Raw genomic sequence first — 25,597 nt, forward strand, 5'->3', positions numbered from 1 at the left:
TGAATATGCTCGGGTCCAAAATGCTGTTCGATTTATCGTGGAGGAGCAAGCCAGAGGAGAAAAGAATCTGGACTTCTTAATCGTGGAGATCTTGTTTGGTCTGTTCCAAGTGCCAAGAATGGAGATCTTGACAGTCATGGATTACCCTCGAAAGGGGGTCTATGATGTTACTTTCAACAGCAAGTCTTTCTACAGAAAATTTTTGGAAACCTTGGAGAAAACCCGGAATCATCCAAAGATGGAAGGCATAAAATTGGTTGAGCACTTTGTGGACAATACCAAGCTGTTCACAGTTAAGATGTACTCGCCATACGCGAAAGAAAGTGACATCAAGCTCTTTTTGCAGGAATTTTGTGTGGAAGTAGAGGAAAGAGGTAAAGTCCTTAACCAACACCAGCTTTGGACAGGAAAATGGAAGTTCTTGTGCAGACTGAAAGAGGATGCGGGGGCGCCAGGAAGATTGTTGCTCCCACCAGCTCGGTTTAAAATAGGGAAGGACACAGGGGATTTATTTTTCCCAGAGATGGGAACTTTCTGCAAAAACTGCAAACAATACGGGCATGAAAGTTGTGGAAAGATAATATGTACCAAATGTCTAAAGGAAGGTCATGTCTTTTCTGAGTGTGGCCAAAGTAAGACCTGCAGGGCCTGTAAAAAGACTGGGCACTTCTTTAAAGACTGCCCGGAAAAATCTGAGGCTATGGAAGTTGGGGTGAAATTGAAGAGGAAGACAAAAGAAGAGAATATAGTTCCAGAGGCCAAAAAAGTTTCTGGCAAGAGCAAAGAAAAGTTGGACACAGGAAAAGAAATGGAAGAAGAAAGCGTAAGTGAGGCTTCTGAAGGGGAGCACACAGAGAAATTAAAGAAAATAATTCTCAGTGAGTATTTTTCTGGATATTTGGGTGAGGTGCTAGACCAAGCCCCAAAGGAAGAAAAAGAAATATTTGTTCAAGACCTAGTAAAATTTAAAATAAAAGTGAATACCCGGCTTGAAACTGTGAGGGGAAAAATAATGCAGTCCATGAAGCCTGATGTAAGGCGCTTCATGGTGACCTACCAAGTGTCACCATGGTTGGCAGTCCCTGTCAAAGAAGCTTTGAAGAGTGGAGCTCTTCAATTCGGTTTAATTGATTATTTGGCAGTTTTCGCATGGAGAAAGGGTTTCATTTTGGATTAAGGTTTATTTGAGTTATTGTTGTTAGTTGTTTTGTTGTTTTAATTTGTTTTATTCTGGAAATAAATAAAATAAAAAAAAAAAAAAATAAAAAAAAAAAAAGTTACCTGATGATGAGCACAAAAATCTAGTTCATATGAGATCTTAGAACTATGATTTAGTTCTGAGGGAAACTTAAAAAAATCTGTTCTTTTCAGTTTAATATCTGATACGTCCCCTATCTGGGGACCATATATTAAATGGATTTTTGAGAACGGGGGCCGATTTCGAAGCTTGCTTCCGTCGCCCTATGCATTGACCCGATATGGCAGTATCTTCGGGTACAGTGCACCACCCCCTTACAGGGTTAAAAAGAAAGATTCCTACTTTCATTGCTACCTGCTTGCTGGCTAGCCAGCTAGCCAGCCCTGTGGGCCTTGCTGCTGCTGCAGCCAAAAAACAAAAGGTGGTGCTGCTGCTGCTTCTGCTGCTTCTGCTTCTGCTTGTGTCTGGCCGCTGTTGGAGCGTCCAGGCACAGGACTTCTGCTGCTGCTGACTAAATGGCCTCCTTAATTGGATCATTTGAGTAGCCAGCACACCTGTGCAGGTAGGGCATGACATGATAGGCAGCTGCCTTGATAGCGGGTGGGTGCTGAATGTTCCTAATTGACAAAATAAGATTAATGCTTATGAAGAAATATAAAATCTCATCCCTTCCCCAATATCGCGCCACACCCCTACCCCTTAATTCCCTGGTTGAACTTGATGGACATATGTCTTTTTTCGACCGTACTAACTATGTAACTATGTAACATAACATGGGGGGGGGGGGGGGGTCTCCTGGCTGTTCACACAGGTGTGTCATTGCTGTACATTGACCATGCATTGCTTCTGTGGTATTGCAAAGGCAAAGACAAATGCTTCCAGCCATCCATTGCACTAATGGATTGGTCATCAGCTGGCTGTCTATGTCCCGCATCAATATAGACCAAAGTACAGAGGGTTAGGCTATGCTATTGTGCACCTACCTGATGCATCAGAAGGTGCGAGGCCCTTGCTAAATTCTGTGCACAGACTTTGAGATCTATACTTTAGACTGTATCTAAACCTGCTCCAACATGGACTGACATTCTGGCCTACTTTCAGCCGATGCGACTTGTCTGTCGCTGAACAGTCGCTTTTTATGTATTCAGCACCTATGTATAATGTTGTAAAAATGCTCTAGAAGCTAAAGTCGCAGAAATGTCACACATATTTGGCCTGCAACTTTCTGTGCGACAAATTCAGACAGGAAAAATCAGTATAAATCCTTAGAAAATTATCCCCCAGTGTCTCCATCTGCTGGCGGTATTGAATAAGCATTGCTGCACTGATGGGGTATGCATTAGACGAAAAAAAAGAAGAAAAAGAAGAATAATACGCCCAGAAAAGAGGCGAAAAGGAGAAAAACTTAAAAAAACGTGAAAAAAAAGTAAGAGGAAGAGAAGGGAAAAAAAGGTGGAAATGGGTTTAAAAGTGATTTCGGCGGAGAAATATATATATATATATATATATATATATATATATATACGCGCACACACACACATATATATAAACGTATTCTCCGTTGAGATATTGCAGCCGCTGCTGTGTCCAGGCCCAGGAGCCTTAGCACTGTGCTGTGATGTCACTCAATACCACTGACATCACTAGGTGTAAACAACATCTCTCCTTTGCTGTGTATGTGACTATGGAGCTGTTTGGTGATGTCGTCTATTATGGCCTTCATAGAAGCAACAGGAGATTGTTGCATCCATCTAGAACCCTCAGAACTACAGTGCTATGATGTCACTCACTTCCACAGGCCTTGCAGAGTGTAAACAACAACAACCCAGCTTTGTTGTGTATGTAACCATAGGGATTTGTGATGTCACCTAGAACCTTCACAGCAGCGACAGCTTTATGAGGAGCATCAGCACTGCTCTGCCTGAGCAGAACCATCACCGCCATAGGTTGTCAAATAACCCGGGTTTAACCCACACAGGTAAGTCCAATGGGGTGCAGGCATGTCCTCTATGCTTACAGCTTCCCGTGGGTGTTGGTTTGATACCGTTTGGGGACAGCCAAGGAGGCATCTGCAGGCAACAAAGGTAGGTGTGTGCTTGTGTGTGTGTTTCCTATGCAGATCCTAAGCCCAGTGTCACATGCAAGTAGGAGGAGTAAGAAGGGTTCCTGGCAAATCCGGGTTATGGATTGCATTTAAAAAGGCCCCGTGGGAGTGCAATGGGCCCCTGTCTTGCTGCTTAGCAATAATGGTATGGGTTTAGGTTCTGCTGTGTGTACTGGTGGTTGACTGCCCCCCAGCCCAGAGTGTGCATGGAAAATTGTCTGGCAGCCTCCCTGACAGCAAGCAGTGATAGTGCCCATGAAGGGCACCTTGTTGGGCCCGCCCCTTTCACGGTTATCGCTTCTCGGCCTTTTGGCTAAGATCAAGTGTAGTATCTGTTCTTATCAGTTTAATATCTGATACGTCCCCTATCTGGGGACCATATATTAAATGGATTTTTGAGAACGGGGGCCGATTTCGAAGCTTGCTTCCGTCGCCCTATGCATTGACCCGATATGGCAGTATCTTCGGGTACAGTGCACCACCCCCTTACAGGGTTAAAAAGAAAGATTCCTACTTTCATTGCTACCTGCTTGCTGGCTAGCCAGCTAGCCAGCCCTGTGGGCCTTGCTGCTGCTGCAGCCAAAAAACAAAAGGTGGTGCTGCTGCTGCTTCTGCTGCTTCTGCTTCTGCTTGTGTCTGGCCGCTGTTGGAGCGTCCAGGCACAGGACTTCTGCTGCTGCTGACTAAATGGCCTCCTTAATTGGATCATTTGAGTAGCCAGCACACCTGTGCAGGTAGGGCATGACATGATAGGCAGCTGCCTTGATAGCGGGTGGGTGCTGAATGTTCCTAATTGACAAAATAAGATTAATGCTTATGAAGAAATATAAAATCTCATCCCTTCCCCAATATCGCGCCACAACCCCTACCCCTTAATTCCCTGGTTGAACTTGATGGACATATGTCTTTTTTCGACCGTACTAACTATGTAACTATGTAACCATAACATGGGGGGGGGGGGGGGGTCTCCTGGCTGTTCACACAGGTGTGTCATTGCTGTACATTGACCATGCATTGCTTCTGTGGTATTGCAAAGGCAAAAGACAAATGCTTCCAGCCATCCATTGCACTAATGGATTGGTCCATCAGCTGGCTGTCTATGTCCCGCATCAATATAGACCAAAGTACAGAGGGTTAGGCTATGCTATTGTGCACCTACCTGATGCATCAGAAGGTGCGAGGCCCTTGCTAAATTCTGTGCACAGACTTTGAGATCTATACTTTAGACTGTATCTAAACCTGCTCCAACATGGACTGACATTCTGGCCTACTTTCAGCCTGATGCGACTTGTCTGTCGCTGAACAGTCGCTTTTTATGTATTCAGCACCTATGTATAATGTTGTAAAAATGCTCTAGAAGCTAAAGTCGCAGAAATGTCACACATATTTGGCCTGCAACTTTCTGTGCGACAAATTCAGACAGGAAAAATCAGTATAAATCCTTAGAAAATTATCCCCCAGTGTCTCCATCTGCTGGCGGTATTGAATAAGCATTGCTGCACTGATGGGGTATGCATTAGACGAAAATAAAGAAGAAAAAGAAGAATAATACGCCCAGAAAAGAGGCGAAAAGGAGAAAAACGTAAAAAAACGTGAAAAAAAAGTAAGAGGAAGAGAAGGGAAAAAAAGGTGGAAATGGGTTTAAAAGTGATTTCGGCGGAGAAATATATATATATATATATATATATATATATATATATATATATATATACGCGCACACACACACATATATATAAACGTATTCTCCGTTGAGATATTGCGTGTCCAGGCCCAGGAGCCTTAGCACTGTGCTGTGATGTCACTCAATACCACTGACATCACTAGGTGTAAACAACATCTCTCCTTTGCTGTGTATGTGACTATGGAGCTGTTTGGTGATGTCGTCTATTATGGCCTTCATAGAAGCAACAGGAGATTGTTGCATCCATCTAGAACCCTCAGAACTACAGTGCTATGATGTCACTCACTTCCACAGGCCTTGCAGAGTGTAAACAACAACAACCCAGCTTTGTTGTGTATGTAACCATAGGGATTTGTGATGTCACCTAGAACCTTCACAGCAGCGACAGCTTTATGAGGAGCATCAGCACTGCTCTGCCTGAGCAGAACCATCACCGCCATAGGTTGTCAAATAACCCGGGTTTAACCCACACAGGTAAGTCCAATGGGGTGCAGGCATGTCCTCTATGCTTACAGCTTCCCGTGGGTGTTGGTTTGATACCGTTTGGGGACAGCCAAGGAGGCATCTGCAGGCAACAAAGGTAGGTGTGTGCTTGTGTGTGTGTTTCCTATGCAGATCCTAAGCCCAGTGTCACATGCAAGTAGGAGGAGTAAGAAGGGTTCCTGGCAAATCCGGGTTATGGATTGCATTTAAAAAGGCCCCGTGGGAGTGCAATGGGCCCCTGTCTTGCTGCTTAGCAATAATGGTATGGGTTTAGGTTCTGCTGTGTGTACTGGTGGTTGACTGCCCCCCAGCCCAGAGTGTGCATGGAAAATTGTCTGGCAGCCTCCCTGACAGCAAGCAGTGATAGTGCCCATGAAGGGCACCTTGTTGGGCCCGCCCCTTTCACGGTTATCGCTTCTCGGCCTTTTGGCTAAGATCAAGTGTAGTATCTGTTCTTATCAGTTTAATATCTGATACGTCCCCTATCTGGGGACCATATATTAAATGGATTTTTGAGAACGGGGGCCGATTTCGAAGCTTGCTTCCGTCGCCCTATGCATTGACCCGATATGGCAGTATCTTCGGGTACAGTGCACCACCCCCTTACAGGGTTAAAAAGAAAGATTCCTACTTTCATTGCTACCTGCTTGCTGGCTAGCCAGCTAGCCAGCCCTGTGGGCCTTGCTGCTGCTGCAGCCAAAAAACAAAAGGTGGTGCTGCTGCTGCTTCTGCTGCTTCTGCTTCTGCTTGTGTCTGGCCGCTGTTGGAGCGTCCAGGCACAGGACTTCTGCTGCTGCTGACTAAATGGCCTCCTTAATTGGATCATTTGAGTAGCCAGCACACCTGTGCAGGTAGGGCATGACATGATAGGCAGCTGCCTTGATAGCGGGTGGGTGCTGAATGTTCCTAATTGACAAAATAAGATTAATGCTTATGAAGAAATATAAAATCTCATCCCTTCCCCAATATCGCGCCACACCCCTACCCCTTAATTCCCTGGTTGAACTTGATGGACATATGTCTTTTTTCGACCGTACTAACTATGTAACTATGTAACATAACATGGGGGGGGGGGGGGGGGTCTCCTGGCTGTTCACACAGGTGTGTCATTGCTGTACATTGACCATGCATTGCTTCTGTGGTATTGCAAAGGCAAAGACAAATGCTTCCAGCCATCCATTGCACTAATGGATTGGTCATCAGCTGGCTGTCTATGTCCCGCATCAATATAGACCAAAGTACAGAGGGTTAGGCTATGCTATTGTGCACCTACCTGATGCATCAGAAGGTGCGAGGCCCTTGCTAAATTCTGTGCACAGACTTTGAGATCTATACTTTAGACTGTATCTAAACCTGCTCCAACATGGACTGACATTCTGGCCTACTTTCAGCCGATGCGACTTGTCTGTCGCTGAACAGTCGCTTTTTATGTATTCAGCACCTATGTATAATGTTGTAAAAATGCTCTAGAAGCTAAAGTCGCAGAAATGTCACACATATTTGGCCTGCAACTTTCTGTGCGACAAATTCAGACAGGAAAAATCAGTATAAATCCTTAGAAAATTATCCCCCAGTGTCTCCATCTGCTGGCGGTATTGAATAAGCATTGCTGCACTGATGGGGTATGCATTAGACGAAAAAAAAGAAGAAAAAGAAGAATAATACGCCCAGAAAAGAGGCGAAAAGGAGAAAAACTTAAAAAAACGTGAAAAAAATGTAAGAGGAAGAGAAGGGAAAAAAAGGTGGAAATGGGTTTAAAAGTGATTTCGGCGGAGAAATATATATATATATATATATATATATATATATATATATATATATACGCGCACACACACACATATATATAAACGTATTCTCCGTTGAGATATTGCAGCCGCTGCTGTGTCCAGGCCCAGGAGCCTTAGCACTGTGCTGTGATGTCACTCAATACCACTGACATCACTAGGTGTAAACAACATCTCTCCTTTGCTGTGTATGTGACTATGGAGCTGTTTGGTGATGTCGTCTATTATGGCCTTCATAGAAGCAACAGGAGATTGTTGCATCCATCTAGAACCCTCAGAACTACAGTGCTATGATGTCACTCACTTCCACAGGCCTTGCAGAGTGTAAACAACAAAAACCCAGCTTTGTTGTGTATGTAACCATAGGGATTTGTGATGTCACCTAGAACCTTCACAGCAGCGACAGCTTTATGAGGAGCATCAGCACTGCTCTGCCTGAGCAGAACCATCACCGCCATAGGTTGTCAAATAACCCGGGTTTAACCCACACAGGTAAGTCCAATGGGGTGCAGGCATGTCCTCTATGCTTACAGCTTCCCGTGGGTGTTGGTTTGATACCGTTTGGGGACAGCCAAGGAGGCATCTGCAGGCAACAAAGGTAGGTGTGTGCTTGTGTGTGTGTTTCCTATGCAGATCCTAAGCCCAGTGTCACATGCAAGTAGGAGGAGTAAGAAGGGTTCCTGGCAAATCCGGGTTATGGATTGCATTTAAAAAGGCCCCGTGGGAGTGCAATGGGCCCCTGTCTTGCTGCTTAGCAATAATGGTATGGGTTTAGGTTCTGCTGTGTGTACTGGTGGTTGACTGCCCCCCAGCCCAGAGTGTGCATGGAAAATTGTCTGGCAGCCTCCCTGACAGCAAGCAGTGATAGTGCCCATGAAGGGCACCTTGTTGGGCCCGCCCCTTTCACGGTTATCGCTTCTCGGCCTTTTGGCTAAGATCAAGTGTAGTATCTGTTCTTATCAGTTTAATATCTGATACGTCCCCTATCTGGGGACCATATATTAAATGGATTTTTGAGAACGGGGGCCGATTTCGAAGCTTGCTTCCGTCGCCCTATGCATTGACCCGATATGGCAGTATCTTCGGGTACAGTGCACCACCCCCTTACAGGGTTAAAAAGAAAGATTCCTACTTTCATTGCTACCTGCTTGCTGGCTAGCCAGCTAGCCAGCCCTGTGGGCCTTGCTGCTGCTGCAGCCAAAAAACAAAAGGTGGTGCTGCTGCTGCTTCTGCTGCTTCTGCTTCTGCTTGTGTCTGGCCGCTGTTGGAGCGTCCAGGCACAGGACTTCTGCTGCTGCTGACTAAATGGCCTCCTTAATTGGATCATTTGAGTAGCCAGCACACCTGTGCAGGTAGGGCATGACATGATAGGCAGCTGCCTTGATAGCGGGTGGGTGCTGAATGTTCCTAATTGACAAAATAAGATTAATGCTTATGAAGAAATATAAAATCTCATCCCTTCCCCAATATCGCGCCACACCCCTACCCCTTAATTCCCTGGTTGAACTTGATGGACATATGTCTTTTTTCGACCGTACTAACTATGTAACTATGTAACATAACATGGGGGGGGGGGGGGGTCTCCTGGCTGTTCACACAGGTGTGTCATTGCTGTACATTGACCATGCATTGCTTCTGTGGTATTGCAAAGGCAAAGACAAATGCTTCCAGCCATCCATTGCACTAATGGATTGGTCATCAGCTGGCTGTCTATGTCCCGCATCAATATAGACCAAAGTACAGAGGGTTAGGCTATGCTATTGTGCACCTACCTGATGCATCAGAAGGTGCGAGGCCCTTGCTAAATTCTGTGCACAGACTTTGAGATCTATACTTTAGACTGTATCTAAACCTGCTCCAACATGGACTGACATTCTGGCCTACTTTCAGCCGATGCGACTTGTCTGTCGCTGAACAGTCGCTTTTTATGTATTCAGCACCTATGTATAATGTTGTAAAAATGCTCTAGAAGCTAAAGTCGCAGAAATGTCACACATATTTGGCCTGCAACTTTCTGTGCGACAAATTCAGACAGGAAAAATCAGTATAAATCCTTAGAAAATTATCCCCCAGTGTCTCCATCTGCTGGCGGTATTGAATAAGCATTGCTGCACTGATGGGGTATGCATTAGACGAAAAAAAAGAAGAAAAAGAAGAATAATACGCCCAGAAAAGAGGCGAAAAGGAGAAAAACTTAAAAAAACGTGAAAAAAATGTAAGAGGAAGAGAAGGGAAAAAAAGGTGGAAATGGGTTTAAAAGTGATTTCGGCGGAGAAATATATATATATATATATATATATATATATATATATATATATATACGCGCACACACACACATATATATAAACGTATTCTCCGTTGAGATATTGCAGCCGCTGCTGTGTCCAGGCCCAGGAGCCTTAGCACTGTGCTGTGATGTCACTCAATACCACTGACATCACTAGGTGTAAACAACATCTCTCCTTTGCTGTGTATGTGACTATGGAGCTGTTTGGTGATGTCGTCTATTATGGCCTTCATAGAAGCAACAGGAGATTGTTGCATCCATCTAGAACCCTCAGAACTACAGTGCTATGATGTCACTCACTTCCACAGGCCTTGCAGAGTGTAAACAACAACAACCCAGCTTTGTTGTGTATGTAACCATAGGGATTTGTGATGTCACCTAGAACCTTCACAGCAGCGACAGCTTTATGAGGAGCATCAGCACTGCTCTGCCTGAGCAGAACCATCACCGCCATAGGTTGTCAAATAACCCGGGTTTAACCCACACAGGTAAGTCCAATGGGGTGCAGGCATGTCCTCTATGCTTACAGCTTCCCGTGGGTGTTGGTTTGATACCGTTTGGGGACAGCCAAGGAGGCATCTGCAGGCAACAAAGGTAGGTGTGTGCTTGTGTGTGTGTTTCCTATGCAGATCCTAAGCCCAGTGTCACATGCAAGTAGGAGGAGTAAGAAGGGTTCCTGGCAAATCCGGGTTATGGATTGCATTTAAAAAGGCCCCGTGGGAGTGCAATGGGCCCCTGTCTTGCTGCTTAGCAATAATGGTATGGGTTTAGGTTCTGCTGTGTGTACTGGTGGTTGACTGCCCCCCAGCCCAGAGTGTGCATGGAAAATTGTCTGGCAGCCTCCCTGACAGCAAGCAGTGATAGTGCCCATGAAGGGCACCTTGTTGGGCCCGCCCCTTTCACGGTTATCGCTTCTCGGCCTTTTGGCTAAGATCAAGTGTAGTATCTGTTCTTATCAGTTTAATATCTGATACGTCCCCTATCTGGGGACCATATATTAAATGGATTTTTGAGAACGGGGGCCGATTCCGAAGCTTGCTTCCGTCGCCCTATGCATTGACCCGATATGGCAGTATCTTCGGGTACAGTGCACCACCCCCTTACAGGGTTAAAAAGAAAGATTCCTACTTTCATTGCTACCTGCTTGCTGGCTAGCCAGCTAGCCAGCCCTGTGGGCCTTGCTGCTGCTGCAGCCAAAAAACAAAAGGTGGTGCTGCTGCTGCTTCTGCTGCTTCTGCTTGTGTCTGGCCACTGTTGGAGCGTCCAGGCACAGGACTTCTGCTGCTGCTGACTAAATGGCCTCCTTAATTGGATCATTTGAGTAGCCAGCACACCTGTGCAGGTAGGGCATGACATGATAGGCAGCTGCCTTGATAGCGCGTGGGTGCTGAATGTTCCTAATTGACAAAATAAGATTAATGCTTATGAAGAAATATAAAATCTCATCCCTTCCCCAATATCGCGCCACACCCCTACCCCTTAATTCCCTGGTTGAACTTGATGGACATATGTCTTTTTTCGACCGTACTAACTATGTAACTATGTAACATAACATGGGGGGGGGGGGGGTCTCCTGGCTGTTCACACAGGTGTGTCATTGCTGTACATTGACCATGCATTGCTTCTGTGGTATTGCAAAGGCAAAGACAAATGCTTCCAGCCATCCATTGCACTAATGGATTGGTCATCAGCTGGCTGTCTATGTCCCGCATCAATATAGACCAAAGTACAGAGGGTTAGGCTATGCTATTGTGCACCTACCTGATGCATCAGAAGGTGCGAGGCCCTTGCTAAATTCTGTGCACAGACTTTGAGATCTATACTTTAGACTGTATCTAAACCTGCTCCAACATGGACTGACATTCTGGCCTACTTTCAGCCGATGCGACTTGTCTGTCGCTGAACAGTCGCTTTTTATGTATTCAGCACCTATGTATAATGTTGTAAAAATGCTCTAGAAGCTAAAGTCGCAGAAATGTCACACATATTTGGCCTGCAACTTTCTGTGCGACAAATTCAGACAGGAAAAATCAGTATAAATCCTTAGAAAATTATCCCCCAGTGTCTCCATCTGCTGGCGGTATTGAATAAGCATTGCTGCACTGATGGGGTATGCATTAGACGAAAAAAAAGAAGAAAAAGAAGAATAATACGCCCAGAAAAGAGGCGAAAAGGAGAAAAACGTAAAAAAACGTGAAAAAAAAGTAAGAGGAAGAGAAGGGAAAAAAAGGTGGAAATGGGTTTAAAAGTGATTTCGGCGGAGAAATATATATATATATATATATATATATATATATATATATATATATATACGCGCACACACACACATATATATAAACGTATTCTCCGTTGAGATATTGCAGCCGCTGCTGTGTCCAGGCCCAGGAGCCTTAGCACTGTGCTATGATGTCACTCAATACCACTGACATCACTAGGTGTAAACAACATCTCTCCTTTGCTGTGTATGTGACTATGGAGCTGTTTGGTGATGTCGTCTATTATGGCCTTCATAGAAGCAACAGGAGATTGTTGCATCCATCTAGAACCCTCAGAACTACAGTGCTATGATGTCACTCACTTCCACAGGCCTTGCAGAGTGTAAACAACAACAACCCAGCTTTGTTGTGTATGTAACCATAGGGATTTGTGATGTCACCTAGAACCTTCACAGCAGCGACAGCTTTATGAGGAGCATCAGCACTGCTCTGCCTGAGCAGAACCATCACCGCCATAGGTTGTCAAATAACCCGGGTTTAACCCACACAGGTAAGTCCAATGGGGTGCAGGCATGTCCTCTATGCTTACAGCTTCCCGTGGGTGTTGGTTTGATACCGTTTGGGGACAGCCAAGGAGGCATCTGCAGGCAACAAAGGTAGGTGTGTGCTTGTGTGTGTGTTTCCTATGCAGATCCTAAGCCCAGTGTCACATGCAAGTAGGAGGAGTAAGAAGGGTTCCTGGCAAATCCGGGTTATGGATTGCATTTAAAAAGGCCCCGTGGGAGTGCAATGGGCCCCTGTCTTGCTGCTTAGCAATAATGGTATGGGTTTAGGTTCTGCTGTGTGTACTGGTGGTTGACTGCCCCCCAGCCCAGAGTGTGCATGGAAAATTGTCTGGCAGCCTCCCTGACAGCAAGCAGTGATAGTGCCCATGAAGGGCACCTTGTTGGGCCCGCCCCTTTCACGGTTATCGCTTCTCGGCCTTTTGGCTAAGATCAAGTGTAGTATCTGTTCTTATCAGTTTAATATCTGATACGTCCCCTATCTGGGGACCATATATTAAATGGATTTTTGAGAACGGGGGCCGATTTCGAAGCTTGCTTCCGTCGCCCTATGCATTGACCCGATATGGCAGTATCTTCGGGTACAGTGCACCACCCCCTTACAGGGTTAAAAAGAAAGATTCCTACTTTCATTGCTACCTGCTTGCTGGCTAGCCAGCTAGCCAGCCCTGTGGGCCTTGCTGCTGCTGCAGCCAAAAAACAAAAGGTGGTGCTGCTGCTGCTTCTGCTGCTTCTGCTTCTGCTTGTGTCTGGCCGCTGTTGGAGCGTCCAGGCACAGGACTTCTGCTGCTGCTGACTAAATGGCCTCCTTAATTGGATCATTTGAGTAGCCAGCACACCTGTGCAGGTAGGGCATGACATGATAGGCAGCTGCCTTGATAGCGGGTGGGTGCTGAATGTTCCTAATTGACAAAATAAGATTAATGCTTATGAAGAAATATAAAATCTCATCCCTTCCCCAATATCGCGCCACACCCCTACCCCTTAATTCCCTGGTTGAACTTGATGGACATATGTCTTTTTTCGACCGTACTAACTATGTAACTATGTAACATAACATGGGGGGGGGGGGGGGGGTCTCCTGGCTGTTCACACAGGTGTGTCATTGCTGTACATTGACCATGCATTGCTTCTGTGGTATTGCAAAGGCAAAGACAAATGCTTCCAGCCATCCATTGCACTAATGGATTGGTCATCAGCTGGCTGTCTATGTCCCGCATCAATATAGACCAAAGTACAGAGGGTTAGGCTATGCTATTGTGCACCTACCTGATGCATCAGAAGGTGCGAGGCCCTTGCTAAATTCTGTGCACAGACTTTGAGATCTATACTTTAGACTGTATCTAAACCTGCTCCAACATGGACTGACATTCTGGCCTACTTTCAGCCGATGCGACTTGTCTGTCGCTGAACAGTCGCTTTTTATGTATTCAGCACCTATGTATAATGTTGTAAAAATGCTCTAGAAGCTAAAGTCGCAGAAATGTCACACATATTTGGCCTGCAACTTTCTGTGCGACAAATTCAGACAGGAAAAATCAGTATAAATCCTTAGAAAATTATCCCCCAGTGTCTCCATCTGCTGGCGGTATTGAATAAGCATTGCTGCACTGATGGGGTATGCATTAGACGAAAAAAAAGAAGAAAAAGAAGAATAATACGCCCAGAAAAGAGGCGAAAAGGAGAAAAACGTAAAAAAACGTGAAAAAAAAGTAAGAGGAAGAGAAGGGAAAAAAAGGTGGAAATGGGTTTAAAAGTGATTTCGGCGGAGAAATATATATATATATATATATATATATATATATATATATATATATACGCGCACACACACACATATATATAAACGTATTCTCCATTGAGATATTGCAGCCGCTGCTGTGTCCAGGCCCAGGAGCCTTAGCACTGTGCTGTGATGTCACTCAATACCACTGACATCACTAGGTGTAAACAACATCTCTCCTTTGCTGTGTATGTGACTATGGAGCTGTTTGGTGATGTCGTCTATTATGGCCTTCATAGAAGCAACAGGAGATTGTTGCATCCATCTAGAACCCTCAGAACTACAGTGCTATGATGTCACTCACTTCCACAGGCCTTGCAGAGTGTAAACAACAACAACCCAGCTTTGTTGTGTATGTAACCATAGGGATTTGTGATGTCACCTAGAACCTTCACAGCAGCGACAGCTTTATGAGGAGCATCAGCACTGCTCTGCCTGAGCAGAACCATCACCGCCATAGGTTGTCAAATAACCCGGGTTTAACCCACACAGGTAAGTCCAATGGGGTGCAGGCATGTCCTCTATGCTTACAGCTTCCCGTGGGTGTTGGTTTGATACCGTTTGGGGACAGCCAAGGAGGCATCTGCAGGCAACAAAGGTAGGTGTGTGCTTGTGTGTGTGTTTCCTATGCAGATCCTAAGCCCAGTGTCACATGCAAGTAGGAGGAGTAAGAAGGGTTCCTGGCAAATCCGGGTTATGGATTGCATTTAAAAAGGCCCCGTGGGAGTGCAATGGGCCCCTGTCTTGCTGCTTAGCAATAATGGTATGGGTTTAGGTTCTGCTGTGTGTACTGGTGGTTGACTGCCCCCCAGCCCAGAGTGTGCATGGAAAATTGTCTGGCAGCCTCCCTGACAGCAAGCAGTGATAGTGCCCATGAAGGGCACCTTGTTGGGCCCGCCCCTTTCACGGTTATCGCTTCTCGGCCTTTTGGCTAAGATCAAGTGTAGTATCTGTTCTTATCAGTTTTATATCTGATACGTCCCCTATCTGGGGACCATATATTAAATGGATTTTTGAGAACGGGGGCCGATTTCGAAGCTTGCTTCCGTCGCCCTATGCATTGACCCGATATGGCAGTATCTTCGGGTACAGTGCACCACCCCCTTACAGGGTTAAAAAGAAAGATTCCTACTTTCATTGCTACCTGCTTGCTGGCTAGCCAGCTAGCCAGCCCTGTGGGCCTTGCTGCTGCTGCAGCCAAAAAACAAAAGGTGGTGCTGCTGCTGCTTCTGCTGCTTCTGCTTGTGTCTGGCCGCTGTTGGAGCGTCCAGGCACAGGACTTCTGCTGCTGCTGACTAAATGGCCTCCTTAATTGGATCATTTGAGTAGCCAGCACACCTGTGCAGGTAGGGCATGACATGATAGGCAGCTGCCTTGATAGCGGGTGGGTGCTGAATGTTCATAATTGACAAAATAAGATTAATGCTTATGAAGAAATATAAAATCTCATCCCTTCCCCAATATCGCGCCACACCCCTACCCCTTAATTCCCTGGTTGAACTTGATGGACATATGTCTTTTTTCGACCGTACTAACTATGTAACTATGTAACATAACATGGGGGGGGGGGGGTCTCCTGGCTGTTCACACAGGTGTGTCATTGCTGTACATTGACCATGCATTGCTTCTGTGGTATTGCAAAGGCAAAGACAAATGCTTCCAGCCATCCATTGCACTAATGGATTGGTCATCAGCTGGCTGTCTATGTCCCGCATCAATATAGACCAAAGTACAGAGGGTTAGGCTATGCTATTGTGCACCTACCTGATGCATCAGAAGGTGCGAGGCCCTTGCTAAATTCTGTGCACAGACTTTGAGATCTATACTTTAGACTGTATCTAAACCTGCTCCAACATGGACTGACATTCTGGCCTACTTTCAGCCGATGCGACTTGTCTGTCGCTGAACAGTCGCTTTTTATGTATTCAGCACCTATGTATAATGTTGTAAAAATGCTCTAGAAGCTAAAGTCGCAGAAATGTCACACATATTTGGCCTGCAACTTTCTGTGCGACAAATTCAGACAGGAAAAATCAGTATAAATCCTTAGAAAATTATCCCCCAGTGTCTCCATCTGCTGGCGGTATTGAATAAGCATTGCTGCACAGATGGGGTATGCATTAGACGAAAAAAAAGAAGAAAAAGAAGAATAATACGCCCAGAAAAGAGGCGAAAAGGAGAAAAACGTAAAAAAACGTGAAAAAAAAGTAAGAGGAAGAGAAGGGAAAAAAAGGTGGAAATGGGTTTAAAAGTGATTTCGGCGGAGAAATATATATATATATATATATATATATATATATATATATATATATATATACGCGCACACACACACATATATATAAACGTATTCTCCGTTGAGATATTGCAGCCGCTGCTGTGTCCAGGCCCAGGAGCCTTAGCACTGTGCTGTGATGTCACTCAATACCACTGACATCACTAGGTGTAAACAACATCTCTCCTTTGCTGTGTATGTGACTATGGAGCTGTTTGGTGATGTCGTCTATTATGGCCTTCATAGAAGCAACAGGAGATTGTTGCATCCATCTAGAACCCTCAGAACTACAGTGCTATGATGTCACTCACTTCCACAGGCCTTGCAGAGTGTAAACAACAACAACCCAGCTTTGTTGTGTATGTAACCATAGGGATTTGTGATGTCACCTAGAACCTTCACAGCAGCGACAGCTTTATGAGGAGCATCAGCACTGCTCTGCCTGAGCAGAACCATCACCGCCATAGGTTGTCAAATAACCCGGGTTTAACCCACACAGGTAAGTCCAATGGGGTGCAGGCATGTCCTCTATGCTTACAGCTTCCCGTGGGTGTTGGTTTGATACCGTTTGGGGACAGCCAAGGAGGCATCTGCAGGCAACAAAGGTAGGTGTGTGCTTGTGTGTGTGTTTCCTATGCAGATCCTAAGCCCAGTGTCACATGCAAGTAGGAGGAGTAAGAAGGGTTCCTGGCAAATCCGGGTTATGGATTGCATTTAAAAAGGCCCCGTGGGAGTGCAATGGGCCCCTGTCTTGCTGCTTAGCAATAATGGTATGGGTTTAGGTTCTGCTGTGTGTACTGGTGGTTGACTGCCCCCCAGCCCAGAGTGTGCATGGAAAATTGTCTGGCAGCCTCCCTGACAGCAAGCAGTGATAGTGCCCATGAAGGGCACCTTGTTGGGCCCGCCCCTTTCACGGTTATCGCTTCTCGGCCTTTTGGCTAAGATCAAGTGTAGTATCTGTTCTTATCAGTTTAATATCTGATACGTCCCCTATCTGGGGACCATATATTAAATGGATTTTTGAGAACGGGGGCCGATTTCGAAGCTTGCTTCCGTCGCCCTATGCATTGACCCGATATGGCAGTATCTTCGGGTACAGTGCACCACCCCCTTACAGGGTTAAAAAGAAAGATTCCTACTTTCATTGCTACCTGCTTGCTGGCTAGCCAGCTAGCCAGCCCTGTGGGCCTTGCTGCTGCTGCAGCCAAAAAACAAAAGGTGGTGCTGCTGCTGCTTCTGCTGCTTCTGCTTGTGTCTGGCCGCTGTTGGAGCGTCCAGGCACAGGACTTCTGCTGCTGCTGACTAAATGGCCTCCTTAATTGGATCATTTGAGTAGCCAGCACACCTGTGCAGGTAGGGCATGACATGATAGGCAGCTGCCTTGATAGCGGGTGGGTGCTGAATGTTCCTAATTGACAAAATATAAAATCTCATCCCTTCCCCAATATCGCGCCACACCCCTACCCCTTAATTCCCTGGTTGAACTTGATGGACATATGTCTTTTTTCGACCGTACTAACTATGTAACTATGTAACATAACATGGGGGGGGGGGGGGGGTCTCCTGGCTGTTCACACAGGTGTGTCATTGCTGTACATTGACCATGCATTGCTTCTGTGGTATTGCAAAGGCAAAGACAAATGCTTCCAGCCATCCATTGCACTAATGGATTGGTCATCAGCTGGCTGTCTATGTCCCGCATCAATATAGACCAAAGTACAGAGGGTTAGGCTATGCTATTGTGCACCTACCTGATGCATCAGAAGGTGCGAGGCCCTTGCTAAATTCTGTGCACAGACTTTGAGATCTATACTTTAGACTGTATCTAAACCTGCTCCAACATGGACTGACATTCTGGCCTACTTTCAGCCGATGCGACTTGTCTGTCGCTGAACAGTCGCTTTTTATGTATTCAGCACCTATGTATAATGTTGTAAAAATGCTCTAGAAGCTAAAGTCGCAGAAATGTCACACATATTTGGCCTGCAACTTTCTGTGCGACAAATTCAGACAGGAAAAATCAGTATAAATCCTTAGAAAATTATCCCCCAGTGTCTCCATCTGCTGGCGGTATTGAATAAGCATTGCTGCACTGATGGGGTATGCATTAGACGAAAAAAAAGAAGAAAAAGAAGAATAATACGCCCAGAAAAGAGGCGAAAAGGAGAAAAACGTAAAAAAACGTGAAAAAAAAGTAAGAGGAAGAGAAGGGAAAAAAAGGTGGAAATGGGTTTAAAAGTGATTTCGGCGGAGAAATATATATATATATATATATATATATATATATATATATATATATACGCGCACACACACACATATATATATAAACGTATTCTCCGTTGAGATATTGCAGCCGCTGCTGTGTCCAGGCCCAGGAGCCTTAGCACTGTGCTGTGATGTCACTCAATACCACTGACATCACTAGGTGTAAACAACATCTCTCCTTTGCTGTGTATGTGACTATGGAGCTGTTTGGTGATGTCGTCTATTATGGCCTTCATAGAAGCAACAGGAGATTGTTGCATCCATCTAGAACCCTCAGAACTACAGTGCTATGATGTCACTCACTTCCACAGGCCTTGCAGAGTGTAAACAACAACAACCCAGCTTTGTTGTGTATGTAACCATAGGGATTTGTGATGTCACCTAGAACCTTCACAGCAGCGACAGCTTTATGAGGAGCATCAGCACTGCTCTGCCTGAGCAGAACCATCACCGCCATAGGTTGTCAAATAACCCGGGTTTAACCCACACAGGTAAGTCCAATGGGGTGCAGGCATGTCCTCTATGCTTACAGCTTCCCGTGGGTGTTGGTTTGATACCGTTTGGGGACAGCCAAGGAGGCATCTGCAGGCAACAAAGGTAGGTGTGTGCTTGTGTGTGTGTTTCCTATGCAGATCCTAAGCCCAGTGTCACATGCAAGTAGGAGGAGTAAGAAGGGTTCCTGGCAAATCCGGGTTATGGATTGCATTTAAAAAGGCCCCGTGGGAGTGCAATGGGCCCCTGTCTTGCTGCTTAGCAATAATGGTATGGGTTTAGGTTCTGCTGTGTGTACTGGTGGTTGACTGCCCCCCAGCCCAGAGTGTGCATGGAAAATTGTCTGGCAGCCTCCCTGACAGCAAGCAGTGATAGTGCCCATGAAGGGCACCTTGTTGGGCCCGCCCCTTTCACGGTTATCGCTTCTCGGCCTTTTGGTTAAGATCAAGTGTAGTATCTGTTCTTATCAGTTTAATATCTGATACGTCCCCTATCTGGGGACCATATATTAAATGGATTTTTGAGAACGGGGGCCGATTTCGAAGCTTGCTTCCGTCGCCCTATGCATTGACCCGATATGGCAGTATCTTCGGGTACAGTGCACCACCCCCTTACAGGGTTAAAAAGAAAGATTCCTACTTTCATTGCTACCTGCTTGCTGGCTAGCCAGCTAGCCAGCCCTGTGGGCCTTGCTGCTGCTGCAGCCAAAAAACAAAAGGTGGTGCTGCTGCTGCTTCTGCTGCTTCTGCTTGTGTCTGGCCGCTGTTGGAGCGTCCAGGCACAGGACTTCTGCTGCTGCTGACTAAATGGCCTCCTTAATTGGATCATTTGAGTAGCCAGCACACCTGTGCAGGTAGGGCATGACATGATAGGCAGCTGCCTTGATAGCGGGTGGGTGCTGAATGTTCCTAATTGACAAAATAAGATTAATGCTTATGAAGAAATATAAAATCTCATCCCTTCCCCAATATCGCGCCACACCCCTACCCCTTAATTCCCTGGTTGAACTTGATGGACATATGTCTTTTTTCGACCGTACTAACTATGTAACTATGTAACATAACATGGGGGGGGGGGGGGGGGTCTCCTGGCTGTTCACACAGGTGTGTCATTGCTGTACATTGACCATGCATTGCTTCTGTGGTATTGCAAAGGCAAAGACAAATGCTTCCAGCCATCCATTGCACTAATGGATTGGTCATCAGCTGGCTGTCTATGTCCCGCATCAATATAGACCAAAGTACAGAGGGTTAGGCTATGCTATTGTGCACCTACCTGATGCATCAGAAGGTGCGAGGCCCTTGCTAAATTCTGTGCACAGACTTTGAGATCTATACTTTAGACTGTATCTAAACCTGCTCCAACATGGACTGACATTCTGGCCTACTTTCAGCCGATGCGACTTGTCTGTCGCTGAACAGTCGCTTTTTATGTATTCAGCACCTATGTATAATGTTGTAAAAATGCTCTAGAAGCTAAAGTCGCAGAAATGTCACACATATTTGGCCTGCAACTTTCTGTGCGACAAATTCAGACAGGAAAAATCAGTATAAATCCTTAGAAAATTATCCCCCAGTGTCTCCATCTGCTGGCGGTATTGAATAAGCATTGCTGCACTGATGGGGTATGCATTAGACGAAAAAAAAGAAGAAAAAGAAGAATAATACGCCCAGAAAAGAGGCGAAAAGGAGAAAAACTTAAAAAAACGTGAAAAAAAAGTAAGAGGAAGAGAAGGGAAAAAAAGGTGGAAATGGGTTTAAAAGTGATTTCGGCGGAGAAATATATATATATATATATATATATATATATATATATATATATACGCGCACACACACACATATATATAAACGTATTCTCCGTTGAGATATTGCAGCCGCTGCTGTGTCCAGGCCCAGGAGCCTTAGCACTGTGCTGTGATGTCACTCAATACCACTGACATCACTAGGTGTAAACAACATCTCTCCTTTGCTGTGTATGTGACTATGGGGCTGTTTGGTGATGTCGTCTATTATAGCCTTCATAGAAGCAACAGGAGATTGTTGCATCCATCTAGAACCCTCAGAACTACAGTGCTATGATGTCACTCACTTCCACAGGCCTTGCAGAGTGTAAACAACAACAACCCAGCTTTGTTGTGTATGTAACCATAGGGATTTGTGATGTCACCTAGAACCTTCACAGCAGCGACAGCTTTATGAGGAGCATCAGCACTGCTCTGCCTGAGCAGAACCATCACCGCCATAGGTTGTCAAATAACCCGGGTTTAACCCACACAGGTAAGTCCAATGGGGTGCAGGCATGTCCTCTATGCTTACAGCTTCCCATGGGTGTTGGTTTGATACCGTTTGGGGACAGCCAAGGAGGCATCTGCAGGCAACAAAGGTAGGTGTGTGCTTGTGTGTGTGTTTCCTATGCAGATCCTAAGCCCAGTGTCACATGCAAGTAGGAGGAGTAAGAAGGGTTCCTGGCAAATCCGGGTTATGGATTGCATTTAAAAAGGCCCCGTGGGAGTGCAATGGGCCCCTGTCTTGCTGCTTAGCAATAATGGTATGGGTTTAGGTTCTGCTGTGTGTACTGGTGGTTGACTGCCCCCCAGCCCAGAGTGTGCATGGAAAATTGTCTGGCAGCCTCCCTGACAGCAAGCAGTGATAGTGCCCATGAAGGGCACCTTGTTGGGCCCGCCCCTTTCACGGTTATCGCTTCTCGGCCTTTTGGCTAAGATCAAGTGTAGTATCTGTTCTTATCAGTTTTCATGCTGGTGGGGATGGGTGCTGCATGGAGGATGCAGGTGTACCAGGGCTTTCCGGGGCTGGTTCTGAGGAATCAGCTCGACGGCTGCCCCGATGTGACCTGTTCCCTCCGGGTCTCGCCATGAGGCTGAGAGGGTCTAGAGCCGAGGTACTTTTGTGCCTCGGGGAGTGGTGACCCCGAGGTGCCGAAACTCACTGGGAGAATAGGCTCACTGAGTTGAAGCACGGGCACCATAATCTCTTCACCTTGTGGCACTCACCTCTTGATTCCCGGCCTTCTGGCTAGGATCAGAGAAATTTTTATAGATCCGGCCGGATGTCCGGGCAGTATATCTGCACACATTCACTTATTTATTTATTTTTTGTCTCACTGTGTCACTTTTTGCGTGTTGTGTGTTCACAGGATTTGTCAGGATGCGGTAGCCCTTCTGGGTGTCCCTCCTGGCGGTCTAGGGGAGGTGTGTGTGGCCATTAGGTTCCGCACCTCCCTGCAAACACCCCGGGTACTCCTGCTTCGCAGGGTACCTACCGTAATCGGCTCTGCGGGCAGATACCTTGGCTAACGCCAAGGGGGATGCCGGGAGCATTTGTGGTCTCCTAGTAGCTTCGGCGAAAAGGGACATCGAACCTGGAACCTCGCAGGTACCTTTTGGTCCGGAGGCGAAGGGTAAGGTTTGTTGGGGGGCCTCTCTCCTATCGGAGAAGGGCTTGCGATAGACCGCATCCTTTGTGCACGTTTTTTTAGTGTAACACGTTTGCACTTTTTCTTGCACTTTGGGTGAATCGAAAGCACGTTCCTCGGCTTTAGAAAAAAAAAAAAAAAAAAAATCTGTTCTTATCAGTTTAATATCTGATACGTCCCCTATCTGGGGACCATATATTAAATGGATTTTTGAGAACGGGGGCCGATTTCGAAGCTTGCTTCCGTCGCCCTATGCATTGACCCGATATGGCAGTATCTTCGGGTACAGTGCACCACCCCCTTACAGGGTTAAAAAGAAAGATTCCTACTTTCATTGCTACCTGCTTGCTGGCTAGCCAGCTAGCCAGCCCTGTGGGCCTTGCTGCTGCTGCAGCCAAAAAACAAAAGGTGGTGCTGCTGCTGCTTCTGCTGCTTCTGCTTGTGTCTGGCCGCTGTTGGAGCGTCCAGGCACAGGACTTCTGCTGCTGCTGACTAAATGGCCTCCTTAATTGGATCATTTGAGTAGCCAGCACACCTGTGCAGGTAGGGCATGACATGATAGGCAGCTGCCTTGATAGCGGGTGGGTGCTGAATGTTCCTAATTGACAAAATAAGATTAATGCTTATGAAGAAATATAAAATCTCATCCCTTCCCCAATATCGCGCCACACCCCTACCCCTTAATTCCCTGGTTGAACTTGATGGACATATGTCTTTTTTCGACCGTACTAACTATGTAACTATGTAACATAACATGGGGGGGGGGGGGGGGTCTCCTGGCTGTTCACACAGGTGTGTCATTGCTGTACATTGACCATGCATTGCTTCTGTGGTATTGCAAAGGCAAAGACAAATGCTTCCAGCCATCCATTGCACTAATGGATTGGTCATCAGCTGGCTGTCTATGTCCCGCATCAATATAGACCAAAGTACAGAGGGTTAGGCTATGCTATTGTGCACCTACCTGATGCATCAGAAGGTGCGAGGCCCTTGCTAAATTCTGTGCACAGACTTTGAGATCTATACTTTAGACTGTATCTAAACCTGCTCCAACATGGACTGACATTCTGGCCTACTTTCAGCCGATGCGACTTGTCTGTCGCTGAACAGTCGCTTTTTATGTATTCAGCACCTATGTATAATGTTGTAAAAATGCTCTAGAAGCTAAAGTCGCAGAAATGTCACACATATTTGGCCTGCAACTTTCTGTGCGACAAATTCAGACAGGAAAAATCAGTATAAATCCTTAGAAAATTATCCCCCAGTGTCTCCATCTGCTGGCGGTATTGAATAAGCATTGCTGCACTGATAGGGTATGCATTAGACGAAAAAAAAGAAGAAAAAGAAGAATAATACGCCCAGAAAAGAGGCGAAAAGGAGAAAAACGTAAAAAAACGTGAAAAAAAAGTAAGAGGAAGAGAAGGGAAAAAAAGGTGGAAATGGGTTTAAAAGTGATTTCGGCGGAGAAATATATATATATATATATATATATATATATATATATACGCGCACACACACACATATATATAAACGTATTCTCCGTTGAGATATTGCAGCCGCTGCTGTGTCCAGGCCCAGGAGCCTTAGCACTGTGCTGTGATGTCACTCAATACCACTGACATCACTAGGTGTAAACAACATCTCTCCTTTGCTGTGTATGTGACTATGGAGCTGTTTGGTGATGTCGTCTATTATGGCCTTCATAGAAGCAACAGGAGATTGTTGCATCCATCTAGAACCCTCAGAACTACAGTGCTATGATGTCACTCACTTCCACAGGCCTTGCAGAGTGTAAACAACAACAACCCAGCTTTGTTGTGTATGTAACCATAGGGATTTGTGATGTCACCTAGAACCTTCACAGCAGCGACAGCTTTATGAGGAGCATCAGCACTGCTCTGCCTGAGCAGAACCATCACCGCCATAGGTTGTCAAATAACCCGGGTTTAACCCACACAGGTAAGTCCAATGGGGTGCAGGCATGTCCTCTATGCTTACAGCTTCCCGTGGGTGTTGGTTTGATACCGTTTGGGGACAGCCAAGGAGGCATCTGCAGGCAACAAAGGTAGGTGTGTGCTTGTGTGTGTGTTTCCTATGCAGATCCTAAGCCCAGTGTCACATGCAAGTAGGAGGAGTAAGAAGGGTTCCTGGCAAATCCGGGTTATGGATTGCATTTAAAAAGGCCCCGTGGGAGTGCAATGGGCCCCTGTCTTGCTGCTTAGCAATAATGGTATGGGTTTAGGTTCTGCTGTGTGTACTGGTGGTTGACTGCCCCCCAGCCCAGAGTGTGCATGGAAAATTGTCTGGCAGCCTCCCTGACAGCAAGCAGTGATAGTGCCCATGAAGGGCACCTTGTTGGGCCCGCCCCTTTCACGGTTATCGCTTCTCGGCCTTTTGGCTAAGATCAAGTGTAGTATCTGTTCTTATCAGTTTAATATCTGATACGTCCCCTATCTGGGGACCATATATTAAATGGATTTTTGAGAACGGGGGCCGATTTCGAAGCTTGCTTCCGTCGCCCTATGCATTGACCCGATATGGCAGTATCTTCGGGTACAGTGCACCACCCCCTTACAGGGTTAAAAAGAAAGATTCCTACTTTCATTGCTACCTGCTTGCTGGCTAGCCAGCTAGCCAGCCCTGTGGGCCTTGCTGCTGCTGCAGCAGCCAAAAAACAAAAGGTGGTGCTGCTGCTGCTTCTGCTGCTTCTGCTTCTGCTTGTGTCTGGCCGCTGTTGGAGCGTCCAGGCACAGGACTTCTGCTGCTGCTGACTAAATGGCCTCCTTAATTGGATCATTTGAGTATCCAGCACACCTGTGCAGGTAGGGCATGACATGATAGGCAGCTGCCTTGATAGCGGGTGGGTGCTGAATGTTCCTAATTGACAAAATAAGATTAATGCTTATGAAGAAATATAAAATCTCATCCCTTCCCCAATATCGCGCCACACCCCTACCCCTTAATTCCCTGGTTGAACTTGATGGACATATGTCTTTTTTCGACCGTACTAACTATGTAACTATGTAACATAACATGGGGG

General features: G+C 46.0%; 11 non-coding genes and 1 pseudogene across 11 annotated transcripts; all 12 read left to right on the forward strand.

The window, feature by feature from the left end:
* The first annotated feature begins 1,326 nt into the window (after positions 1–1,326).
* On the forward strand, positions 1,327–1,510 carry LOC130344899 (U2 spliceosomal RNA). Its single transcript, XR_008883705.1, has one exon. It is a non-coding gene; the product is annotated as a U2 spliceosomal RNA (small nuclear RNA).
* A 2,085-nt stretch (positions 1,511–3,595) lies between these two features.
* On the forward strand, positions 3,596–3,786 carry LOC130344860 (U2 spliceosomal RNA). Its single transcript, XR_008883678.1, has one exon. It is a non-coding gene; the product is annotated as a U2 spliceosomal RNA (small nuclear RNA).
* A 2,090-nt stretch (positions 3,787–5,876) lies between these two features.
* LOC130344861 (U2 spliceosomal RNA) lies at positions 5,877–6,067 on the forward strand. The gene has a single exon (XR_008883679.1). It is a non-coding gene; the product is annotated as a U2 spliceosomal RNA (small nuclear RNA).
* A 2,094-nt stretch (positions 6,068–8,161) lies between these two features.
* Positions 8,162–8,352, forward strand: LOC130344862 (U2 spliceosomal RNA). Its single transcript, XR_008883680.1, has one exon. It is a non-coding gene; the product is annotated as a U2 spliceosomal RNA (small nuclear RNA).
* Positions 8,353–10,444: 2,092 nt separating this feature from the next.
* Positions 10,445–10,635, forward strand: LOC130344872 (U2 spliceosomal RNA). The gene has a single exon (XR_008883690.1). It is a non-coding gene; the product is annotated as a U2 spliceosomal RNA (small nuclear RNA).
* Positions 10,636–12,722: 2,087 nt separating this feature from the next.
* Positions 12,723–12,913, forward strand: LOC130344864 (U2 spliceosomal RNA). The gene has a single exon (XR_008883681.1). It is a non-coding gene; the product is annotated as a U2 spliceosomal RNA (small nuclear RNA).
* Positions 12,914–15,007: 2,094 nt separating this feature from the next.
* LOC130344878 (U2 spliceosomal RNA) lies at positions 15,008–15,198 on the forward strand. Its single transcript, XR_008883695.1, has one exon. It is a non-coding gene; the product is annotated as a U2 spliceosomal RNA (small nuclear RNA).
* Positions 15,199–17,286: 2,088 nt separating this feature from the next.
* LOC130344865 (U2 spliceosomal RNA) lies at positions 17,287–17,477 on the forward strand. Its single transcript, XR_008883682.1, has one exon. It is a non-coding gene; the product is annotated as a U2 spliceosomal RNA (small nuclear RNA).
* A 2,066-nt stretch (positions 17,478–19,543) lies between these two features.
* On the forward strand, positions 19,544–19,734 carry LOC130344879 (U2 spliceosomal RNA). The gene has a single exon (XR_008883696.1). It is a non-coding gene; the product is annotated as a U2 spliceosomal RNA (small nuclear RNA).
* A 2,086-nt stretch (positions 19,735–21,820) lies between these two features.
* On the forward strand, positions 21,821–21,980 carry LOC130344903 (U2 spliceosomal RNA; annotated as a pseudogene).
* Positions 21,981–22,672: 692 nt separating this feature from the next.
* LOC130344888 (U2 spliceosomal RNA) lies at positions 22,673–22,856 on the forward strand. The gene has a single exon (XR_008883699.1). It is a non-coding gene; the product is annotated as a U2 spliceosomal RNA (small nuclear RNA).
* A 2,079-nt stretch (positions 22,857–24,935) lies between these two features.
* Positions 24,936–25,126, forward strand: LOC130344866 (U2 spliceosomal RNA). Its single transcript, XR_008883683.1, has one exon. It is a non-coding gene; the product is annotated as a U2 spliceosomal RNA (small nuclear RNA).
* The last annotated feature ends 471 nt before the right edge of the window (positions 25,127–25,597 follow it).

The sequence above is a fragment of the Hyla sarda genome, unplaced genomic scaffold, assembly GCF_029499605.1.
Source record: "Hyla sarda isolate aHylSar1 unplaced genomic scaffold, aHylSar1.hap1 scaffold_738, whole genome shotgun sequence".
NCBI lineage: Eukaryota > Metazoa > Chordata > Amphibia > Anura > Hylidae > Hyla > Hyla sarda.